The sequence below is a fragment of the Peromyscus maniculatus genome, chromosome 22 (genome assembly GCF_049852395.1).
Source record: "Peromyscus maniculatus bairdii isolate BWxNUB_F1_BW_parent chromosome 22, HU_Pman_BW_mat_3.1, whole genome shotgun sequence".
In the NCBI taxonomy this organism is placed as follows: domain Eukaryota; kingdom Metazoa; phylum Chordata; class Mammalia; order Rodentia; family Cricetidae; genus Peromyscus; species Peromyscus maniculatus.
Window position 1 is genome coordinate 6,916,648 of NC_134873.1, and position 8,306 is coordinate 6,924,953.

An 8,306-nucleotide genomic window follows, 5' to 3' on the forward strand; every position below is an offset into this window, starting at 1 on the left:
AGGTATACCACATATTCCTACAGGTCAAGCAGTTATAGAAAGATCAAACAGAACTCTAAAGGATATGCTAAATAAACAGAAAGGAGTAACAAAACCCTCCAGAAATAGACTGAATAATGCTCTATTAACTTTGAATGTTCTGAATGCCAATGAGAGGGGAACAACAGCTGCAGAGAGACATTGGATAATAGAAAAAACTACAGAATTAAATCAGCCTATATACTTTAAGGATGTGCTGATCTCCGAATGGAAACCAGGGTATGTATTACATTGGGGACAAGGTTTTGCTTTTGTTTCTACAGGAGAAGATAAGCTGTGGGTACCATCAAAATTGATAAAGGTTCGATTTGAACAAGAGAAACCTCTTATTTAGAGGAGGTGATAGTTCATCAACCAGCATGAACATCTAATTTAAACTAACTTGTACCATTAACACATGCCTTTTCATTTAATCAGACATTAACTTGCCAAAAAGGAACATCCCCCAAATTAGTCTTGGGGAAAGGTTTTTGTTTTTGTCTTTTAGGAGAATGAAGGTTAAGGAATCTGAAGAACACAGGACAAATGAGACCACTGAAGAAAAGGGACAAATCATCTATCCCAGGAAACAGAGTGAAACAGCGTATGGGTATATATTATCTAAAAAATTTTATGTCTTCCTAAATGTTTGTTTCTGCTTTTCTCTAAAGATTTAACACTATTGGTCTTCTAATAGTCCCAGTTCAATTAAAATATAAAGCTGACTTTGGAGTTGGAGAATGGCTCTCTACTTCTTTAAACTCAAGCATGTTGTTAAAAGGAAAATGCAAACTCCCTGTATCATGCCAGAATAAAAGAGCCATCTTCTGCTATGGAACAGGACAAAAGCCAAATTAATTAAGGGACTATTCTATTACTAATCTCACCCTTCCTCCTTTTTTGGATTTTAATAAACTACAAATGTTCTAGATTTGGGTCCTTTCTGGCCAAAGTGTGGAAGGACCCACCTGGGAGGGTTTTTCTCTCTGAGTCCTTTGATGTCTGCACACCAAGTAGGGTAACTGCTAATGTCCTGAAGCCTAGCTGAGTGGTCCAGCTAATGAGGGGCTCTGGGAAGGCTTAGCAATCAGGAGCACCAGCAGGAAGTAGCTTACAGGTTCTTTCCAGGATTCTCCTCTGCTTCTGCTGTAATGAGTTGTGAGAAAGTCCACAAGCTATGTCTTGGTGAATGTTGAGTGCTCAGAGCAGGTCTGCTGAGCTGTCATTTATGCTGGGAATTGGATGGACCATCAGCCAGAGTATGGTTTTGTTGGTCCATGTGGTGACCTGGGAAGTAATCCTTGTTCTTTGAGTCTCCCTGTGTATGGATTTCCTGGGTATGTGGACACTCTGCAGCCCTGGCATGGAAAGATACAATGCTTGTATTATCACTGTTCAGTGTGCACACATGGACATGCTTTTGATGTGCAGTGAGAAGACAGATTGGAAAACTGAAGGTCTGATTTCTAGAAGTTCTAAACATTGCATTCCATTTTCAGGTTTGTCTTATAAATTTTACAAATAATTTAGAAACTGATAGAAAGATGGTAATGTGGACAATCTTTCAGCAATACATGATTAGAATGCTTCTAGCTTTCTGCTCCCATCAGCCACAATGGTGTGATTTAGTTCTGAGGGACAAAGGGAGTTTCTTATCTGCAGAGATTTCTCAGGAGTACATGGTGTTGGGTAGATGCATAAGGCAGAATCCACATCTTGTGCCATAATCCATGTGATAGGAAGCATTTATAACTAATAAGAAGTCTCAGTGTCATAATTTGGGAGTTGGTTGGTGGCTCAAAAGAAAGCTTGCTACATGCCCGCACTTACTCCATCTCAAACTGGTTGTTATCTTTTGCTATTACTATTGCATATATATTTATATGTCTGTGCACATAAATAAATATGAGCTACTGAGTCTATTTGCTGTTTCTTCTATTTATATGATTACAGGGCAGACCACTTTGTATTGAATTACCAACTAGGGGACTCATCCCTGGGAAAAACAATTCTCCCCCTCAATAGTCATTAGTTTCCTGTAGTACTTGGTCTAGGGTGAGGGTCTCATTAGATCCCCTCAAACCTTCTGTGTTAGTATGTGTACTGGCCATGTTTTCTCTTCCCCATGAGATCTTCTTGCAGGGTTCAGGGTCTGTCTACTTTGTCAGCTGTGGCTTTGGCTTTCCAGCTCCTGTACGAATGCACCTCTGGAGGTTCAGGTCTCCTCTTCCAGAGCCCTGTGGTTGTAGTGAATGGGCTGCCATGCTGTCTCCCCAGGCCTTGATCTTAAAGCAACTCTGCAGTTTAGCTTCCAATCACTCCACACTCGATCTCTTTCCTCAAATCTGAGGTCACCACAGGATTCCCAGGTTCTCCAAGTCAGGCTAAAAATAATGTCTGGAAGGGCATTTTCAGAGATAGTGAATATCTGTGAGCATGTTTTATGGGTGTGTCTGTGAAGGACTTGCCCGGAGGTGCATCTGATGATTGCTGTTGGGTTTGCCTCAGGGAGAGGATGTTTTTCCCAAGTGATTGGCAGGCTTGGCCCAGGAAAGCAGGAAGGCAGGGATGCACAAGCTCACAGGCCCTTGAGTGCATCAACCCAGTTCTTGCCTTGCCTATCTCAAATATCTATGAAGCTGAATGGGGTGTTCATGGGGTATCACCTGCCCTGATCATTTGCAGCCCTTGAACTAGTCCCGGAAACTGGATCTAGCTGAAAAAGGAGTCCAAACAAAGCTTTTGATGAAACCCAGATAGGTGGAGGTCATAGTGCTCCTGCTGTATCTGTTAGGGATAGCAGGATGCTGAAAACAGCACAGGAACAGCTGGCCATGGTCATATAGGTGAGAACCTGATGAAGGAAAAGTGAGGCAGGCATCCACCAAGTCTTATTCAGGACCTTCCTGCCACCAGGTTGCCTTCTGATTCTTTAGTCTCTAAGCCACTCTACAGACCCTTCTTTGAGTCCAAATGCCTTCCAAATACTTCCTGGTGCCCAGCTGCTTTACAGAGCTTTCTAGGGTGGCCCCATTGCCTTCTGAGACTTCAGGTACTTCAAGAGTCTTGGAATGTTCTAGAGACAGCATGGGTGATACTCATAGGTAAGCTCATTGGTAAAACTGGAAATGTTATAAGCTAAATAAACTCATAACTTTTTTTTGAAGCATTATTAATTTTGTGTTTAAAAATCTAGTTATATTTGCTATTATCAAAATTATGGAGCTTATTGATATTATACATTGCCACTCTTCCTATAGATTGTGGTTAGACAAGCCAGGGTTAGACAATTGTTTGGAAGAGCCATCTTATGTGGAAAACTGTCATATTTTGAATAATGTGTCAATGATATAGAATAAAATGTTTATTGGAATTTTTTGTTTGTTTTTTGAGAGGGTTTCTCTGTGAAACAGTCCTGGCTATCATGGAACTCACTCTGTAGACCAGGCTGGCCTTGAACTCACAGAGATCTGCTTGCTTCTGCCTCCTGAGTGCCTGGATTAAAGAATGTACCATCTCCACATGGCAAATTTGTATTATATGTTCAATGTATATTATTTTATATTTGTTTTATATATTCCATATTTTCAATACGTATTATTCATTAAACTATACAGTGTGAGCTTTAGACCAGCTGGAATTTTCTAATGGGACCTTGTCTCAAACAACAAAGCAAGATTATAATCAACTATATTTGTGTGTGTGTGTGTGTGTGTGTGTGTGTGTGTGTGTGTGTGCACTATGTAGACCAAGTTCGAAGAGGTCTACCTGACTCTGCTAACTTACTCAAATATATTCATTTCTGAAAATGATTTTTCAGGGATCAATGGCTCACACCTAAAATGCATTTGAGATATTGTCCTTAACCTGAGTACCTCTGCAGCGGTTAAGCTGGGACCCTTGAGTGCATATTGGAAAATATTTTCAGGGTGAGTCAATACAAATCAGAGTTGGAATTTTATTTTGAGACAGGGTTTCTCTATGTATCTCTAGCTATTCCTGAATTCAGCATGTAGGCAAGATTGGCCCCAAACTGGAAGAACTCTGTCTGCCTCTGCTGTACAGGTATTGGAATAAAAGTTGTGTGCCACATCATCCAATTTTAATTTTATTATCTATTTACTTATGACTATTTGTATGCATGAGCTCATTTATTTGTGGAAAGGTGTGCATATGTGTCATGGTTTGGGTGTTAAGTCAGAGAGCAATTTGGAGTGCTGGTCCTTTCCCCTCAGCATGTTTGAGATGGTGTCTCTAGTTTGCTATCACATGTAAATAGGCTTGCAGGATTTCTCTTGTCTGCCTTTTCTCTTGCCTTAAAAACACAGGATTATAGGCATGCACTCTTGTAACTGTTTTTGTAATGCAGAAGTAAAGGGATGGTTGCAAAGTGAGCACTCCATGTGTTGAACCATTTTCACAGCCCTAAAGTTTATAAAACAGAATTTTTGAGTGAGTCTGTTTTGAGACAGAGTCTCACATTCTTTTTTTTTCCCTTTCATTTTATTTTACAATACCATTCAGTTCTACATATCAGCCACGGATTCCCTTGTTCTCCCCCCTCCTGCCCGCTCCCCTTCCCCCCAGGCTACCCCCCATTCCCACCTCCTCCAGGGCAAAGCCTCCCTGGAGGACTGAGATCATCCTGGTAGACTCAGTCCAGGCAGGTCTAGTCCCCTCCTCCCAGATTGAGCCAAGCGTCCCTGCATAAGTCCCAGGTTTCAAACAGCCAACTCATGCAATGAGCACAGGACCTGGTACCACTGCCTAGATGCCTCCCAAACAGATCAAGCCAATCAACTGTCTCACCTATTCAGAGGTCCTGATCCAGTTGGGGGCCCCTCAGCCTTTGGTTCATAGTTCATGTGCTTCCATTCGTTTGGCTATCTGTCCCTGTGCTTTATCCAACCTTGGTTTCAACAATTCTCCCTCTAAACAGGACCCCAAGAAAGACATGAGAATCACCCAGTGATGAAGAAATGGCTGAGATCTACATGAACAACCTGGACATGAGTGGGAGTAATGAAGGGTGAGGGTCGAGGGAAAGAGAGCCTGTGGGAGCGGGAGATCCCAGCAGGATCAAAGAAAAGAGAGGGAGAACAAGGAATAGGAGACCATGGTAAATGAAGACCACATGAAAAAAAGAAGAAACAAAGTGCTAAAGAGGCGCACAGAAATCCGCAGAGATACCCCCACAATAGACTGCTGGCAATGGCCGAGAGACAGCCTGAACTGACCTACTCTAGTGATGGGATGGCCAAACACCCTAATAGTCGTGCCAGAAACCCCATCCAAGGACTGAGGAATCTGGATGCAGAGATCCACAGCTAGGCCCCAGGTGGAACACCGGGAGTCTAATTAGCGAGAAAGAGGAGGGTTTATATGAGTCTCACATTCTAACCTTGTCTGGCCTGGAACTCACTATGTAGTAGATAGGATAGGCCTGAAACTTGAAGAGGTCCAAATGCCTCTGCCTCGTGTGATGACACCTGGGTAAAAAGAAATTTTTATTATGGATTTAGCACAGATATTAGTAGAAATAAGTTTGGGAAAGTTTAGTCTTGTGAGGGAGAGCCACACCTAATTGATAGAAAGCCATGTGACAGTGTGTGCCTTTCTAAGATCCATTTCAATGGGTTCTTAGGGAGTTTCACTCTCTGTGTCTCTCTTCTCTGTGTCTTTCTGTCTCCTTCTCTTTGGAAACAAGATCCTAGTTCTGTTCCTGAGGATGCTTGGGTGTGATTCTGTTTTAATGAGGTAAAAGCATGGGTCAGAAGAGTTCTGCACTGTGCCTTACTCTACATGAGGTTCATAATTCTGCCCCGCAATCCTCAGACAATTGCTGCTCACATCTGGGAAAGGAGTAAGTCCTTATTCAAAAGGTTTTACATACTTTGGCCTTAAATATGACTCATTTGTATTTGAGATATCACTTAAAAAAGGAAAATTTTCTATCTACACAGCAAATTTTATTAATTTTGAGTGACAGTTAATATTGATTTTCAATTTGATAAGATCTAGAATTAGCCAAGGGAGACTCCTCCAGGCCCACTTTTGAGGACTTATCTAGATCATGTTTTTCTCTGGAGTGTGCTTATGAGAGATTATCTGGTATATGAAGTTCATTGAGGTGAGAAAACTTTTGTCCCTTCCAGGAGTGATAGCATCATTTCATCCCATTGTCTTGTTACTGGATTATGTAATAAGAACCAACATTTACCATTCTCTGACTCCTGACTGTGGATACAAGGTGATCAGGTTAATAGGAGAATTAACATCCAATAGATTGGAGGAATAGAAACTACCCTTGCTTGCTATCTGGCTAGAGTCCAGATATTTGGGAGTTTGCTGAGATTTTTCTGCCTTAGTGTCTTGATTGCCAATCCAATTGGCAATCAATCCAATTGCCCAAGATTGAAGGGCTTATGGAGAGCTGATGACCATGTCAGAGATTTGAAACACGTGCAGAAAGGGCCTGAGAGGACACTGCTTATAGCAGACACCCAAAGCTGTGGTGGATTCTAGAACCATAGGATAGATAAGGAGAGTTGCCAGTGTGGAATAGTATTGGCACTGTAGGAAAGTTGTGTGTACTAGGGATGGCAAAGTCTAAAACATGGAGCTTCCCTAGTCCATGAGATCCCAGATTATCATTAACAGGCTCAGAATTTGCACATTGTGATACAGGAAGCTGTTCAAAAAGGAAAGAATAGAAGTATTGCTTCCTGATTTGGTTTCCCTTAAATGTGATTGATTACTCGCTATGCTCCTGTTCTTTCCTTTTTGAAAACAGTGGAATGTTACTTATTTTTTTTCACAGAATATACATTTAAGAGACTGTAGACTTTTTAAATGTTGGAATTTTTAAAGGCTATGGGATTTAAGAATTTGAAAGTGTTTATGTTATGATTAACATGAGACTCTGGGAACATGGATGGAAATATTTTGTTTGATAGGGATGTATTGTAAAATTATGAGTCAAATGAATAATTTCCCCCAAAGTTACTTTGGGTCAGGTTATTTTATCCACCTAATAGAAAAGAGAATACTCCACCACCCTGTTTGCTGCTCAAAATGAAAAGAACCCAGATTGTCAATTCATGGACATCTACCAGACCTTTAACTTGAAATACATTTTTAATTGTGATCTATGAGACACAACTTTGAGTCTTTTTCTGTGTCACTAATGTATAATTCCTTAATGCTTTCATCCCTGCAACCATGTACACAAAAGCTCCAAAAAGTGGACTTAGTAGATTGTCTTCATATATATCAGCATACTGATTCAGACATAGTTTACAAGGAAGAAGTTGGAATGGAAATATTTGAGAAGTGATGGAATGAAGAGAAAAGAGGGGAAAGTGGTGTAATATCTTTTAAATAAAATGTATAGCAATGTATTTTAAATAAAAAGTGGGGCTAGAGAGATGGTTCAGCAATTAGTAGTATTGGGGGTTGTTACAGAAGACCAAACTTCTATTCCGAGAACCCACATGGTAGCTAACCATTTGCTGTAACTCCAATCCTGGGCATCTCCTGTTTTTTTTTTTTTTTTTTCTGGACTCTGTAGATACTGTTCACAGACACATGTAGGCAAAACTCTCACATAACTAAAGTTAAAAACCAGTTAAAGCTGGGTGGCGGTGGCACACGCCTTTAATCCCAGCACTTGGGAGGCAGAGCCAGGCAGATCTCTGTGAGTTCGAGGCCAGCCCGGGCTACCGAGTGAGTTCCAGAAGAGGCACAAAGCTACACAGAGAACCCCTGTCTCAAACAAACAAACAAACAAAAAAGTTAAAAACAGAAAAAATAAAAAATAAATAAATTTTTCTTCAGTGGTTTCAAAGTTCCAAGACAGACAACAGACAGAGATAGTTAGAATGAACTCTTTTTTGTCCTGAATGGAAGGAGCCATGGTCTTCTTCAGAGCCAGCCTCCACAAGACAAAAGCAGCCTTGTTCTGAGCTGAAAATAGCTCAGCAGAGCCATCCAATTAAGAGCAGTGACCACAGTGCTGATAGGTGACTTTTCCTTGAAGTTTTCTCTATTTGTGTTCTCTATCTTTTCTATCTGTGAGAATTGTTACATTGGTATGTTGTGCCCAGATCGTGACACCCAGAGAGAACACCGAGGACAAGCATACCAGAATGCAAAAGCAAGGTTTATTCTGTTTAAGTTTACAAGCTGTGGCAGGGAATCTCATTCCAATGCACTCACTCATAGCAGTGAGGCCTGGAGGAGCTTGCCCTTTCTTTGTGAGGCTAGTTCTTAAAGGCACAGACCACGTA